We start from the raw sequence: 17,098 nt of genomic DNA on the forward strand, positions 1-17,098 counted from the left end.
AAAAGTGTGCAGCTCCTCTAGCTTATCCCTACCCCCTCATGTCATTAAACACAACCCCCCTTTCATCATACAACACCAGAATTCTATCCAAAAGCATAATATGTTATTAGAAAAGCAATTTGGAAAATGACCATAGCTGATCATTACTGAGTTTTCCCAAAAATGCTTGGGTGCACGACATAGAACTGGATAGGGAAATGCTGGTACCAAATTTGAAATAGGCAAACGAGATTCGAAAAAATGTCATTAATCTTTATATGAATCATTAAATGTTCTGTATTTTTCTTTTAACCCCTTCAGCCCCCAGCCTAAAGACCCGGCCATTTTTTGCAATTTTGACCAGTGTCACTTTGACAGGTTATAACTATGGAACACTTCAACGGATCCTGGCGATTCTGATATTGTTTTTTCGTGACATATTGTACTTCGTGTTAGTGGTAAATTTAGGCCGATATGTTTTGTGTTTATTTGTGAAAATTTCGGAAATTTGGCGAAAATTTTGAAAACTTTACAATTTTCAAAATTTCAAATTTTATGCCCATAAATCTGAGAGATATGTCACACAAAATAGTTACTAAACAACATTTCCCACTTATCTGCTTTACACCAGTGCAATTTTTGAAAAAAAAAAAATTTCCGTTAGGAAGTTAGAAGGGTTCAAAGTTCATCAGCAATTTCTCATTTTTCCAACAAAATTTACAAAAAAAAATGTTTTAGGTACTACATCACATTTGGAGTGATTTGAGAAACCTAGGCGACAGAAAATACCCAAAAGTGACCCCATTCTAAAATCTGCACCCCTCACTCTGCTCAAAACCACATCCAAGAAGTTTATTAACCCTTTAGGAGCTTCACAGCAACCAAAGCAATGTAGAACAAAAAAATGAAAATTTTACTTTTTTAACACAAAAATGTTACTTTAGTCATAAAAATTAGTATTTTCACAAGGGTATCAGGAAAAATGCATCATAAAATGTATCGTGCATTTTCTCCTGAGTACGCAGATACCTCATATGTGGTGGAAATCAATTGTTTGGGCACACGGCAGGACTCGGAAGGAAAGGAGCGCCATTTCACAGCAAAATTGGTTGGAATTATTAGCGGACGCCATGTTGCATTTGGAGACCCCCCTGAGGTGCCTAAACAATGGAGCTTCCCCACAATTGACCCCATTTTGGAAACTAGAGCCCTCAAATAATTTTTCTAGATGTTTGATGTGCACTTTGAACCCCTGGGGGCTTCACAGAAGTTTATAACGTTGAGCCGTGAAAAGAAAAAACATTTTTTTTACCACAAGACCGTTGCTTCAACCAGGTAGCTTTTTTTATCACAAAGGTATCAGGAAAAAATGCACCATAAAATGTATTGTGCCATTTCACAGCAAAATTGGTTGGAATTATTAGCGGACGCGTTTGGAGACCCCCCTGAAGTGCCTAAACAATGGAGCTCCCCCACAATTGACCCCATTTTGGAAACTAGACCCCTCATGGAATTTATCTAGCTGTTTAGTGAGCACTTTGAACCCCAGGAGGCTTCACAAATGTTTGTAATGTTCAACCGAGAAAATATTTTATTCTTTTTTTTACCACAAAATTGTTTTTTCAAACAGGTAGCTTTTTATTCACAAGGGTATCAGGAAAAAATGCACCATAAAATGTATTGTGCAATTTCTCCTGAGTACACAGGTACCTCATATGTGGTGGAAATCGATTGTTTGGGCGTACGGCGGGGCTCAGAAGAGAAGGAGCGCCATTTCACAGTAAAATTGATTGGAATTATTAGCAGACGCAATGTTGCATTTGGAGACCCCCTGAGGTGCCTAAACAATGGAGCTCCCCCATATGTGATCTTATTTTGGAAACTAGACCCCCCCCCATACAAAAAAATTAGTTTGGCAAAATAAAAAATACAGACATCAGTAAAAAAAAAAATGAATAAAAAAAAATTATGAGCGCCTGCCACTAAGACCAGTGCCAAACGTGAGAGCAATGCACGAGTCTCACATCGCATCATCCACTCCAGTCTGGAAGCGAGCAACTGTGCTGGATAATGCGATGCGAGAGGGCGGGGCGGCAGATGAGAAAGGGCGCAGCGGATGAAAGATGGGAAAGAGCGCAGCGGATGGAAGAGCGGCAGAGGATGGGAAAGGGCGCAGCGGATGGATGATGGGAAATGGCGCAGCGGATGGAGGAGCGGCGGAGGATGGGGGGAAGGGAGGTGAGATGGGGATACCTACCTTACAGGATGGATCTAGGCAGCAGGATCACAGCAGACAGAAGAGGCAGCAGATGAAGGAGGCAACAGATTGAGGAGTGTGAGAGGGGGTAGTAGATGAAGAGGATGGGAGAGAGCAGGCAGCAGATCGGGGAGGGGGGCAGAGTCTGATGGAAGAGAGAGATGGCACATGGAGGAGGGGGGCCCCAGGGGGATGGGGGCCCCCAGAACATGGAGGGGAGAGGGTGGCTTGCAGCACATGTGGGGGGAGGGTGGCTTGCAGCACATGTGGGGGGAGGGTGGCTTGCAGCACATGGAGGGGGAGGAGGTATAGTGGCGATGGAGAAGGGGCAGCCGATGAAGGAGGCGGCGGCCGATTGGGAACAGTGGGGGCCGATTCGGGGGCAGCAGTGGCTGAAAAAGGTGGGTGCAACGGCGGCGGGGACAGTGGCGAGCGTGGCGGCGGGGACAGTGGCGGTCGGGGCGATCGGGGACAGCGGTGGATCGGGAGCAGCGGCCGGGTGATCGGAGACAGTGGTGGGGCTGGCGGTGGCGATCGGAGCCGCGGCTGGGCTGGGGTTGGCGGGCGAGGCAATCGGAGACAGCAGCGGGGCTGGGGCTGGCGGGTCGAACAGAGACAGCAACAGGGCTGGCGGTGGCGGGCGGGTGTGATCGGAGACAGCGGTGGGGCTGTTGGTGGCGGGCGGGGAGATCGAAGACAGCGGCGGGACTGGCGGTGGCGGGCGGGGCGATCGGAGACAGCGGCGGGGCTGGCGGTGGTGATCGGAGACAGCGGGAGGGCTGGGGCTGGCGGGAGGGGCGATCGGAGACAACGGCGGGGCTGGCGCTGGCGGGCGGGGCGATCGGAGACAGTGGCGGGGCTGGCGGGGCGATCAGAGACAGTGGCGGGGGTGGCGGGCGGGGCAATAGGACACAGCGGCGGGGCCTGGCAGGGCGATCGGGGGACAGGGGCGGGGGCATCAACTTACCGATGGGCACCCACAGAGACCGCTCTCCTCGGCTTTCAGGGACGGACACAGGTCACCGGCACCAGATCCACGGTGATTGGAGAGATCGGTCACAAGACCGGTCTCTCCAATCAGAGCTGGGGGCGGGTGAAGCACCGATCACCCAGCTCCAGCCAATGGCCAGTGCTACAGCAGCACTGATCAGGGCTGGATTTCAATGTTCCAGCCATTTTCAATGGCTGGAACATTACAGTGACTGTAATTGGCTGAGCGGTGTTCGTCAGCCAATCACAGCCTCTGTAGGTTCGGGGAGGAGGCAACCACCCCTCCTGAGGTCAGGGCAGAAGGTCCCTTCCTTTCCCGAATCTACTGTTTAATTAAACAAATTAGACTCCCGGGGCTCCGGGACCGTGATTTCGCCATGACGTACTGGGTACGTCATGGGTCGTTTAGCCCCATGTCACCATGACGTACCCAGTACGTCAAGGGTCGTTAAGGGGTTAAGAATAAAAATATTAAGGTATGAGTTGTGTTTTCTAAACTAAATCCTCACTATTTAAGCTATATTGTCGTGTCTCTAAAATGTTCAACGAGATCTCTGAACTCTGTTGTTGACTGCAATGGTTACAGTGGGCATTTAAAAGCTTGGGCACCACTTAGTCAAAATTACATTTATTGTGAACAGATAAGCAAGTTGAAGAGGAAATGATCTCTAAAAGGAATAAACTTAACTACTTCATGACCTTGGATGTACTGGTAAGTTGTAGTTTTCGGTGGTTCCAAACCTTGGACTTACCAGTATGTCCAACAATTGCGGGGCAATCAGGCACTGTGCCCCTGAAGAACACCACTGGGGACTTGGCTTATCTGACAGCCAAGCCTGGCCCTTCAAAGCCAGGGATGTTGCCTGATGTAAAGCAGTCATGCAGGAAATGCTATCTTAGTAACTATTTTGTGTGACCATAATTCTCGGATTTATAGGTTTAAATTTTCCAAAGTTTGAAAATTGCAAACTTTTCAACATTTTCGCCAAATTTCTGATATTTTCACAAATAAACACAAAATGTATTGACCTAAATTTACAACTATTATGAAGTAAAATATATCACAAAAAACAATGTCAGAAACACTAGGATCCATTGAAGTGTTCTATACTTATGTCCTGTCAAAATGACACTGGTCAACATTGCAAAAAATGTCCCTGGTGAAAACGGTCTCAGTAAAATAAGGAGCCAAGTTGCACATACTGTACATTAACTGTAAGCTGCAAGTTTTAGGCTATTTGCAATAGTCTAGTGGCAGTTTTCCCCTTTGTTGTGCAGAGTCAGTGCTACTGGAGGTCATCATGAAGTCGTCATGACAACCTCGGGTTGCGATTGCAATAATCGGGCCCCCGTGATCACGACGCAGGGGTCTCAATCATTTGGGAGAGGGAGCGCACTCTCTCTCCCACCATCTGAATGCTCCGATTGCTATTGATTGTAGCATTTTGTAGGTTGAACAGCCAGGGGCAGTGCAGGGACGTATACTGGCTGAGAGAGACATGGCTTGGCTGTCAAATAAGCCAAAATCCCTGGTGGAATTGAGTGTGCAGGGTCTGGAAGAGACCGCAAAATAGAACATACAAAGTCGTGAAGGGGTTAATATAATCTTTAAAAATAAATGTCACAAACTAGTAAATAACATCAACATGTATATGGCGTCCATGTAATCGTAACATATAATACAGCAAACATGTTATTTGTGATGATAAGTAAAAGGCATAAAAAGTTGGGCACCTTTATTCTCCTCTCTTCTCTGCCTTATGGCATGATCTATTAGGTTTTACCTGGTAAGATAAAATGCTCTTGGTACTCTTTCTATTGGCCTAGGTGGATCATTCCTCTTTGAAGGGACTTCTCTCCTTGCTGTTGTTGGGTGAGAGGATTAGTCCAAGAGCAACGGGGAGAGGTCGCCTGAAGGCTAGCGCCTTTTTTTCTCTAGTCAGCTTTTGTTTGGAGAATGTCGGCTACAATTACCTACTCATTCAGTGATGCCCAGATAAAGAACATTGTTTATATTTACTGTTAATGCTACTTTCACACTTATGTTCAGCGCAATCCGCCGCTATGGAGAATAGCGCAGTCCGTTAACGCACTGTGCTATTCTCCATAGACTTGTATTGATGACGCACTGTAACACCAGTGTCTGCGTCGTTATTTTGACGCAGCGTCGAGCGGAGGGAACGCTATATGTAGCATTTTTTGGGTCGTTAAATCCGTTGGAATCCGCCAAGGTTTCTAATGATTGTCTATGGTGGCGGATTCTGTCACATTCTACTGAGCATGCTCAGCATGTCCAGCAGTATGATCGAAATCGTTTAAAATTACTTCTGGTCTCTCTCCCTCCTCTCACCTCCTCTCTCATACTCACCGATCACGGGCGCGACGCTGCATAGTTGTCACAAAGCTCCGGCGACTTTTCCTCTTTTGAAAATGCCGGCCACTCATTATTCCATCTAGTATTCACTGCTTCCCTGGCCACTGGCGCCTATGATTGGTTGCAATCAGACCCGCCCCCACACTGAGTGACAGCTGTCTCACTGCAACCAATAAAAGCCGCCGGTGGGTGGGTCTATATTGTGCAGTACACTAAATAAATAAATAATTAAAAAAAACAGCGTGTGGTCCACACTAATTTTGATACCAGCCAAGGTAAAGTCACACGGCTGAAGGCTCGTATTCTCAGGATGGGGAGCCCCACGTTATGGGGAGCACCCCAGCCTAACAATATCAGCCAGCAGCCGCCCAGAATTTCCGCATCCATTAGATGCGACAGTCCCGGGACTCTACCCGGCTCATCCCGAATTGCCCTGGTGCGGTGGCAATCGACGTAATAAGGAGTTGATGGCAGCAGCCCATAGCTGCCACTAAGTCCTAGGTTAATCATGGCAGGCGTCTATGAGACACCCACAATGATTAACCTGTAAGTGAACGTAAATAAACACATCCACCCGAAAAAATACTTTATTTGGAATAAAAGATGAAAAAACACCCTCTTTCACAACGTTATTAATCCCCTAATACCCCTCCAGGTCCGGCGTAATCCACACGAGGTCCCATGACGCATCCAGCTTTGCTACATGAAGCTGACAGGAGCGGCCGTAGAACACCGCCGCTCTCTGTCAGCTCCAGGCAGCAACTGAAGTGAGTCACGCTAACAGCAGGGATGTCACTGAGGTAATGTGTGCGGTGATAATGAGTGCGGTAGTGCCAGTGTATGTACGGGATTAATGGGGAAGGTAGTGCCGGGGTGTGTGCGGTGATGATGGGTGCGGTAGTGTCGGGAAGAGTGCAATGATGATGATGGGGGCGGTAGTGCCGGGATGTGTGCGGTGATGATGATGGGGGCGCTAGTGCCGGGGTGTGTGCAGTGATGATGGGGGCGGTAGTGCCGGGTTGTGTGCAGTGATGATGATGAGTGCGGTAGTGTCGGGGTATGTGCAGTGATGATGATAAGTTCGATAATGCTGGGGTGTGTGCAGTGTTGATGATGAGTGCGGTAGTGCCAGGGTGTGTGCAGTGATGATGATGATGAGTGTGGTAGTGTCAGGGTGTGTGCAGTGATGATGATGAGTGCGGTAGTGCCAGGGTGTGTGCAGTGATGATGATGAGTGTGGTAGTTGGGGGGGGTGCAGTGATGATGGGAGCTCTTTTTCTCTCTCTCTCACGGCTTAACGCAACGTGTTATTTCACATGAATCTGTTGCCTTTATATCACACTATTTACAACGCATGCTACACATGCGTCACACAACGCATTGTGATGGATGCCATTCAACGCAAGTGTGAAAGTAGCCTTAGTTGCTGAAAACAAGAGGAAGAAGAGGATTGTGTTTTTCATTTGCCACAAGATTCTGCTTGGAGTTTTGGTGTTCTGGAAGGAAGACATATTCTGTTTCCAGAACAATGAATTTAATGGACCTACACCATGACAATTAAAAATAAAGCATGCTGCTTGCTGAGATTTCTCAATTTCCTTCTGCTGGTGCAGAAGGAAAATAAGAAATCTCATATGGTTGAATTTGATGCACTATCCTTTTGCCTTCTGCTTGCATTGCAAGAAATATTGGTTGTGTTGTATTTCCTGAACTCTTTTGTGAAAGTTGATGACATCTCTATCTATCTACGCCGCTACTGTGATGAATTATGCTATCAAGGAAATGTCATGAATACTGTGGGTTTCTGGTGTGAGAAAAGGAGATTGTTGGCTTGTTTAAAGAGGGACCCAAGCAGCTGTATAGGAATGCAACACCCCTCATCAACTTTTGTCATTGGTAAGAGTAGGGGTTACCTGTTCTATTCTGGCATGCCAGTCTCCTGCAGAAACTGCAGAAACAACCTGCAGAAACAGAAAAGGTGGATCGCTGTTACTATTGTAGTTGTTATGGGCACCAAATTAAAGACGGTCCTCTGGGCGGAACATGTCATTTGTGTGGTGATGACTAGAGATGAGCGAACCGGTCGCGGAGGTCTAGTTTAAGTTCGGTTCGGCAAACCGGTTCGGCGAACCACTCGAACCCATAGGAAACAATGGGAGGCAATCACAAACACATAAAAACACCTAGAAAACACCCTCAAAGGTGTCCAAAAGGTGACAAACAACTCACAATACAACTCAAACACATGGGAAAGTGACAAGAACAAATACTCATGCGAAAACAGAAGAGCTGGACAAGGAAAAGGAGGAGGAGACACAGATATAGGCATGGCTTGCCCTTCTAAAAATGATGTAAAACACCGCAAGGTGACTCAAAGCGGAGTCTTTCTTTTTTCCAAAAATTGGGCCACACAGACACCCCTTCAGTGGCAGCACTTGTGCCCCAGTTGTACACTTCACAGGTAGATTTGCATCTGTGGCGCCCTGGACAAGCCAGGACGTCAACTGGTACTGCAACAACACACCCCACACCCCATTTAGGCACATCAGTCACACACACAAATCCTTGTTGCCTCCCTCCAGGGGCTGATGTCCACACCAGGTGGGGTGGAGCCAGGTGGTTGGCCCCACCCACTGAGGAGTTCACAGTCCTGGAGGCGGGAAAAGGAAGGGAGTTGAGTTTTGGAGGAGTAAGAGAGTGGAGTGAAGTGGTAGTGGAGGAGTAAGAGCAGACTGACCGTGTCCGGGTACGTGGCTTGGGCACCTAAGAGCAAGGTTGGCAGACGGTGGTGACCGTCTGCAGGAGAGGCCGATTGATGCATAACCGTAAGGACCGGGGACGGGTGGTGGCCCGCCGGTACCGAACCGGGGAGCGAAGAAAAGCTAGCACCATTCGGCAGGGCCTACGGACCCCGATCAGGCTTGGAGTCGCCGTTAAACCGGTCAAATCCATCAGCGATAGGAACCTCCGGGGTTTCCCAGCAGCAAAGACCCGACTGAAGGCAAACGCTCAACCGTGAAGGGAAATACAGCTCCCGCTACAGCTAGAGTTCCCAGGGCCAGAGCCTGCGGGCAAAAAGGGGCTACTCTGGAAAATACACCGCTGGGGAGCGGGTTACCGGTGGGAAGCCATCGGAGCCGAAAACACATCCCAGGTGCAGGGAGAGACAGTAACCGCCAACCTACCGGGAGTGACCACCGCAGCCGGCTGCGGGACCCGTCCATCCAGCCGTTTGTTTTACCAGAGACTCCGTCTACATTACTGGCTGAGTGAGTACCACCGTGCCGTCTGGCACAGCGCTGCCCCCGCGACCCTGCACCTCGCCAAGCCCCGCCAGCGTCCCCTCCTCCGCCCACGACAACTTGGCGTCACAAACAGGATCTTACCATTCTACCGCCTGGTAGAAGTGCGCCTTGTGTTCCGCCGGAGGTGTCCGGCCGAAAATTTTTAGAAGCCGCCATCTTGGGCGCGAAAAGTTCCCCACTCGAGCGTCTTCCCGAGCAGTGGAGGCGTGAAAGCCGAAGCTCCGCCCCTGAAGAGGAGGTGCCGGAAAGAAACCAAGGGGGCACGGATGGCGTCTGGCCGCATGTAAGCCGCGGCTATAAAAGCAGGGATGCCAGGACCCTGCGGCCATCTTTGGTTCCTGGAAGAGGCCACCGCAACGATGCACCGTGCGACCAGCAACACCGTAGCCCCCGCGCCCGGCACCGTGGCGTTGGTGGAGGTCCGGACCGCCCAGCTGAGTAGCCGTCTGCAGATCCGCGTGCAGCTCCTCTTGGAGGAGTGGGAGGCCGACATGGCGGATGTGGTGGCGGCCATACGGAGACGCGAGGTGGAGGAAGTTTTGGAAGAGCGGGTAAGCGACCCACGCCCCTGTATCCCTACAGGGTCGGTCGTCGCGGCTGAGAGGCCTGGTCTGTGCCCGCTCACCCTGCTGCCTCCCCCGCTGCCCGTGTTGGCTGCTGCTTCCCCGCCACTAGGCCCGCTACCACCACAACCGGTAGCGGTACCCTGCCTATCCGCCCAAGCGGACCGATCTACAGCCGAAGCCTGTGGCCGCCCTGAACCGCTTCCCTGGAAGCTGCCGAAGACCGAGCCCGTCAGCGGAGATATACCGGAGGCACATGTGGTGACCGTGCCTAGTCCCGTACCGACTCCGGCAGCCCATCCCGTGCAGGAGGAGGCGGAGTTCAAGCGGGAGAGGACCCCTGTACCCATCCCCCACGCCTTGGCTGAGGCTGCGCCGGCTCGTCGCTGTGAGACAGCACCCCAGGCCATGACACCGCGGGACCTTCCACCCAGAATGCCAGTAATGGGCAGCGTGAAGTAGGTCTCGCAGGGCCCGACCCACGCACAGGGGCCCGCAGCAGCCCCTTACTGGGACAGGGAACCGACCCCGCTGGGCCGAGAGATTGCGGAGAGGGGGAATAGGAAAGCGGAGCTGGTAGCCCGCACCATCCAGGAGAAGGAGAGCCTCCGCAGAGCCACCTTTTGATTACGGGGCCCGAGATATGAGGGGAAAGTGAGGAGATTCGATGTCCATATGGGATACAGATTCATCTTTGAGCCGGGCCTGGAGGCTGAAGTTTTTGTGGCCCGAAGGGACGTGAATGACCACCTGCCGGAGGATCACCCGGGCCGCAACCTGCTCCCCGGTGACCTCGTCACCTATACCCGGCACTGCGAGGAGAGGGACTTGTTTGCCCTGGACGCTAGGCTGAGAGGAGGCCAGTGGCCTCAAGCACCAGCCCAGCCCCCTACCCCAGTCTGTGGGGTGGACCTGAAGTGAGGCAGCGGTCTCCCACTGCAAGTGTCCCCCGTTGGGACCACCAGTACCGTTATCTGTTGAACGAATGAATAAGTAGTCGAATGATAGGAAAAGTAATCAACCGAAGTTTATCTGATTTGCAACCGTGATTGAACCGGCCGTTGCCGGCAACTAGTCCCCATACGGATTTCTGCACCGTTTGCGTAAGAAACTGCTTACGGACATGCCCGAGAACTTGCAGGGAAACCTCAAACTTCTGGCATGTAAATATATTTGCTTATTCTGTGACCGCCTCCAGGGAGGCAGATTGGAGGAAGGGCCCGCAGCAGAGTAGGCTGGGGCCCGGTCACCACCTGGACCGGTGGCCATCCTCCGGGGGTCAAGGGTCCCCCATGGACATGGGTCCCCTGAAAGGGACCGTACCCGCTTGGGCAGCCTGGTGATGGACTGGGGCAAGGGGTGCTGCCCACTTCTTAGGGGCAACATCAGGGCCAGGTTGTTTGGGTGGGGGGAGAGCGGAAGCCGTGTACCGTTAATAAAAATGTACTTTTAGTAACGTTAAGAAAGTGCCTCCCGTCAAGGGAAGATTTATAACATGCTTATGTTTAAATGTTTTATATGTTTTCCCCTTTTTCTACAGTTACAAAATAAAACCGGTGATGGACAGGCAGCCCGCGGACGGTCTGCGTTTAACCAAGGGGGAATGTGGCACCATTGGACAAGCCAGGACGTCACAGGTACTGCAACAACACACCCCACACCCCGGTTAGGCACATCAGTCACACACACAAATCCTTGTTGCTTCCCTCCAGGGGCTGATGTCCACACCAGGTGGGGTGGAACCAGGCCGTTGGCCCCACCCACTGAGAAGTGGCTGATTGACGCATAACCGTAAGGACCGGGGACGGGTGGTGGCCCGCCGGTATTGAACCGGGGAGCGAAGAGAAGCCAGCACCATTCGGCAGGGCCTACGGACCCCGACCAGGCTTGGAGTCGCCGTTAAACCGGTCAAATCCGTCAGCGACGGGAACCTCCGGGGTTTCCCAGCAGCAAAGACCCGACTGAAGGCAACCGCTCAACCGTGAAGGGAAATACAGCTACCGCCACAGCTAGAGTTCCCAGGGCCAGAACCTGCAGGCAAAAAGGGGCTTCTTTGGCAAATACACCGCTGGGAGCGTGTTACCGGTGGGAAGCCATCAGAGCCGAAAACACATCACAGGTGCAGGGAGAGACAGTCACCGCCAACCTACCGGGAGTGACCCCCGCAGCCGGCTGCGGGACCTGTCCATCCAGCCGTTTGTTTTACCAGAGACTCCGTCTACGTTACTGGCTGAGTGAGTACCACCGTGCCGTCTGGCACAGCGCTGCCCCCGCGACCCTGCACCTCGCCAAGCCCCGCCATCCACCTTACATTCACCATCACCGGGCCCCGGGACCACCAAAACCCCCTACCCACGGAGGGGAGAGAAACATCTTGGCTGCTCCCTGTCATCGCTCCCGGGATCCCTGTCCAGAGCAGCGGTGGTGTCCCAACTTCACCACAACCGTGGGTGGCGTCACGGACCGACTTCCCAAACCCCAAAAACTATTCCGCTTTCACTCACGGGCGAGGAGCGCCGCTCGAGTCCCCGGATCCGGCCCACCACTCGAGCCACCAAGCAGCAGCAGCGTCGGACCCGAGCGTGGTGAGCGCAGCGTCCCCTCCTCCGCCCACGACACATCAAGCACATTCAAAAATACGCCATCCTTAACTGTCCTCAGGATGACATCGGGGTGGGTAGCAAAGTCTTTGCTGATCCCCGATCTGTTCATCTTGGATCATTTTTAGAAACACTGCAAGCAAGGGTTACTACAAGCGGAGTCTCCCTTTTTTAAAAAATTGGGCCACACAGACACCCCTTCAGTAGCAGCACTTGTGCCCCAGTTGTACACTTCACAGGTAGATTTGCATCAAGCACATTCAAAATACACAAGCATTTACTCTCCCCAGGATGACACAGAGGTAGTAAATTCCTTGTGGATCCATGACTTGTTCATTTATCTGTCAGCACACACCCAGCAGCACTGAAGACACGTTCAGAGACAACGCTGGCAGCTGGACACGACAAGATCTCCAAGGCGTAAGTGGAGAGCTCTGGCCATTATTCAAGATTTGAAGCCCAAAATGAGCAATGCTCCATTGGCAAAGTCATGGCATTGATGTTCATTTGGAGATACTCCTGTATCACCTCTCCAGCCGTTGACTATGTGTCAGACTTGTTGTCTCTGCAAAGGATGGTCTAAAAAAATTATGAAAAGATTCAATAAAATTGCTGTTACCAGCACCAGATACGGTGCTGCTGGTACGGGTAGACTGTTGAAGATGACGAGACCGTCCCATGTTTGTCAAGTTACAACTGGGAGATTTACTTCGTGCACCATGGTTGTTTGGTGGAAAAGCTGAGCTAAGATCGAGTAACAGCTTTTGCTGATACTCCTGCATACGTGCGTCCCTTTCTATGGCTGGAATTATGTCACAAAATTTGAATTGTACCGGGGATCTAATAGTGTGGCAAGCCAGTACTCATCATCACTTCTAATTTTGACAATACGAGGGTCATGTTGGAGGTAGTGCAGCAAGAAGGCGCTCATGTGTCTTGACCAAGTCCACGCTGTGTTTGTGGCATAGAGGTGCTAACCGTTCTTTTTTCCTCTGACATCTTCCCCCAACCTCTTTCAACTGACATTTGACCAAGGTCTCCCTCATCCGCTGAGATTTCAATGTCCAGTTCGATGGACAGTTCGTCCTCTATTTCTTCATGTTCTCCTGCACCTTCCTCAAAATTTCGCCTGCTACCATGCTCCCTTTTTGATCCCTGCCCCTCATGGTCCCATGCCTGCCGCCTTGGTGATGATGAACATCTGGACCTTGGTGATGTTGTTGTCCCTTGCGCATATGAATCCTTCTGTACTTCCTCCCCTTCCTGTTGTCCCACCCCCTGACTCCGAATAGTGTTTAGCGTGTGCTCCAGCATGTGTATGACTGGAATTGTCATGCTGATAATGGCATTGTCAGCGCTAAACATATTTGTCGCCATGTTGAAACCTAGGTCCTTGATCTGAGACCACTCCATCAGGGTGATCTGCCCCACCTCTGCATCTCGTTGGCCCAGGCTATACGTTATGACGTATTGCACCAGGGCTCGGCGGTGCTGCCACAGTCGCTGTAACATGTGGAGAGTCGAATTCCAGCGTGTCGGCACATCGCATTTCAGGCAATGAACCGGCAGACCGAAAGACTTCTGGAGCAATGCAAGTCGCTCAGCTGTGGCGGTTGAACGGCGGAAGTGAGCAGACAGTTTTCGTGCCCTGTTCAGAAGGCCATCTAGGCCGGGGTAGTGTGTTAAAAATAGCTGGACAACAAGGTGCAACACGTGAGCCATACAAGGCACGTGTGTCACCTTGCCCAGGTAAAGGGCCGCACCCAGGTTTGCAGCATAGTCGCACACGGCCTTACCAGGCTGCAGGTTGAGTGGAGACAACCATTTACCAAACTCAGTCTCCAGAGCTGCCCACAACTCAGCCGCTGTGTGACTCCTATTTCCAAGACATTTCAAGATCAAGACCGCCTGATGCCGTTGCGCTCTGCTGCCAGCATAGTAATGAGGGGTGCGTGATTCCTTCTGCGCAGTTAGAACGCTGGTGGCCTGACCAGGCAGGCTTGGGGCGGAGGTGGAGGACCCAGACGAGGTTGAGGAGGCAGAAGCAGTGGAGGAACTTGGACAGACAGAGGATTGACACACAAGTCGTGGGGATGGCAAGACTTGTGCAGCAGACCCTTCACCATCTATCACCATAGTTACCCAGTGCCCAGTCAGTGGCATGTAACGTCCCTGTCCATGCTTACTGGTCCAAGTATCGGTGGTGAAATGCACCCGTTGACACACAGAGTTTCTCAAGGAAGCGGTGATGTTGTGTGCGACATGCTGGTGTAGCGCAGGCACACCTTTCTTAGAGAAGTAGTGGCGACTGGGCATCTGGTACTGGGGCACAGCGACAGACATAAGGTCTCGAAAATCCTGTGTGTCCACCAGGCGGAAAGGCAGCATTTCAGTAGCCAAGAGCTCACAGAGGGATAAAGTCAACCTCTTAGCTTTGTCATGGGTCGCAGGAATTGGCCTTTTATTTGTCCACATCTGAGGAAAAGGGATCTGGCTGCTGTGTGTAGACGTGAGTAGTAGTAGTGAGTAGGGTGTCCCTGGAAAAATGCAGGTTTGTGAGGAAAGTGCAGGGGTAGACATGATGTTGCCTTCATCCAACGTTGGTGCTATTGATGTCTGAGAGAGCTATACACACGCACTTGTTTCCCCTTCCAAACCAACTGACGACCTACCAAGCAAACTGCCTGTTGCGGTTACAGTGGTGGAAGTTGTGCGTGGAAAACCAGGTGTGACAGCTGTCCCCACAGTCCTAGAAGATGAAGAGTGCGCGGATGCACTTGTAGGGGCAGACCGTGGATGGTCCGCTCCGCTAGGCCGCATTGCAGCACGGTGTGCTTCCCACTGGGACATATGATATTTATTCAGGTGACGATTCATGGAAGAAGTTGTCAAACTGCTGAGGTTTTTTCCTCTTCTAACAGATTCCCGACAAATTTTACAGATCACATGATTTGGGCGATCCTTTGCAAGCTCAAAAAAGGACCAGGCTAGGCAAGGCTTAGAGGACATGCGACCTGCTAAGCCACCCCGACTAGTGCTCTGAGGCAGAGTGGTGGCTGAGGATGCAGTTGTAGACGTGCTACCAGTACTCCTCCTCTGTCCAGGAAGGCACAAGGTAACTTCGTCGTCAGTTGCATCCTCCTCCACCGCCTCTGTTGACCTCCTCGAGTGCCTGACTGTGGGTTGACAGTAGGTGGGATCTAAAACTTCCTCATCAAGCATTGTGTTTGCACTCCCCTCACCCTCAGACCGAGCCTCTTCCTGCCCTGACCGAATATTTAAGTTGTCATCCCAATCTGGTATCTGCGTCTCACCGTCATCAGTATGTTACTCATTGTCTATAACAACAGGTGTTACAGTTTGTGAATAAGGGTCAACATTATGTTCAGAAACTTGGTCATCATGGCCTGAATCTGAGTCACAAAGGTTCTGGGCATCACTGCAGACCATTTCCTGGTCTGTACTCACTGTAGCTTGGGAGCAGACCTCTGATTCACAGGCTGTAGTGTGACTGAACAGCTCTGCAGACTCAGCCATCTCTGTTCCACCATACTGTGTAGAGCGGATGGAGACTTGAGAGCTGGGAGAAAGCAAGTGTGATTGGGATGACAACTCAGAGGACTGGGGTTTTTTTTATGCGGTAGTTGAGGTGGAGGAGAGGGCACTTGTTGGACCACTTGAGATCCATTCAAGCATGTTCTTTTTTTGGGCATCATCTACCTTTGTTCCAGTTGTTCGTGTCCGTAAAAAAGGGAGCACATCGGATTGTACAGGGAAAGTAGTAGACATCTTACTTTTGCTGGAAGATGGCCTATCTTCAGCAGATGTTAATGGAGCTTTGCCACCTTCCCCACGGACACAAACTTTTTTTCCTTTTCCAACACGCCTGTTCCCCTTTCCACCAGCATCTGTCATTTTGCCACTCATTTTGATTGCAACAATTTTGTCCACTTAAAATGTGGTAGTAAAAATTGAGAGGTGGTGTAGATTGCAGAGGTGGTCTAGCTTTATTGACAGCAGAAGAAAGAACACAGACTATCCCTGACAATGCAACTATGGCCCTTAAACTGGCAGCACAGTTTGCAATTATAATAGCTTAGTAAAAATGAGCTTGAGGGTGCAATGCAGAGGTGCTGGAAATTGCTTGGCACCAGTGGGACACTAATGGAGTACAACAGCCACTTTTTGGATGCCACTAAGTTTCCTCAGTGTTTGCTATTATAATGGCTTAGTAAAAATGAGCTTGAGGGTGCAATGCAGAGGTGCTGGAAATTGCTTGGCACCAGTGGGACACTAATGAAGTCCAACAGCCACTTTTAGGATGCCACTAAGTTTCCTCAGTGTTTGCTATTATAATGGCTTAGTAAAAATGAGCTTGAGGGTGCAATGCAGAGGTGCTGGAAATTGCTTGGCACCAGTGGGATACTAATGAAGTCCAACAGGAACTTTTTGGATGCCACTAACTGGCAGCACTCTTTTCAATTTAAATGGCTTTGCAAAAATGTGCAGGAGGGGAGAATGCAGAGGTGGTGGGACTTGCTTGGCACAAGTGCCACAATAATGGAGGACAGCAGCCACTCTTTGGATGGCACTAACTGGCAGCACTCTGCAATTAAAATGGCTTTGCTAAAAAGGGCAGGAGGGTACAGTGGCTGGGTTGTGGGTCACTGTAGAGGAAAGGAAGCCTCACTTTCTATCCCTTCTAATGGTCAAATGCAGCAATGAAGTCCCTGAGCTTAGCTACACAGACACTGTTATCTGTAGCTGTTAAAAACTGTTTCCACGGACCTGACTGTCACCTATTGCCGGATGAAATGAGCCCTGAAAAGGGCTGAATTAAACTTCTATCCTTAATCTGTAGAGCGCTGTGTGTAGAGTGTACACAGCAGGAGCTGCGTCAGTGGTGACTGTCACCCAGATGTAGAAGGCAGATAATGGCATCCAGACGGGAAAATAGCCATATTTATAATGCAAGGACATGTAACATGGACAGCCTATGACTTGCTTGTCTGGCAAAAAGTCCACTTAGC

The sequence above is a fragment of the Anomaloglossus baeobatrachus genome, chromosome 1, assembly GCF_048569485.1.
Source record: "Anomaloglossus baeobatrachus isolate aAnoBae1 chromosome 1, aAnoBae1.hap1, whole genome shotgun sequence".
NCBI lineage: Eukaryota > Metazoa > Chordata > Amphibia > Anura > Aromobatidae > Anomaloglossus > Anomaloglossus baeobatrachus.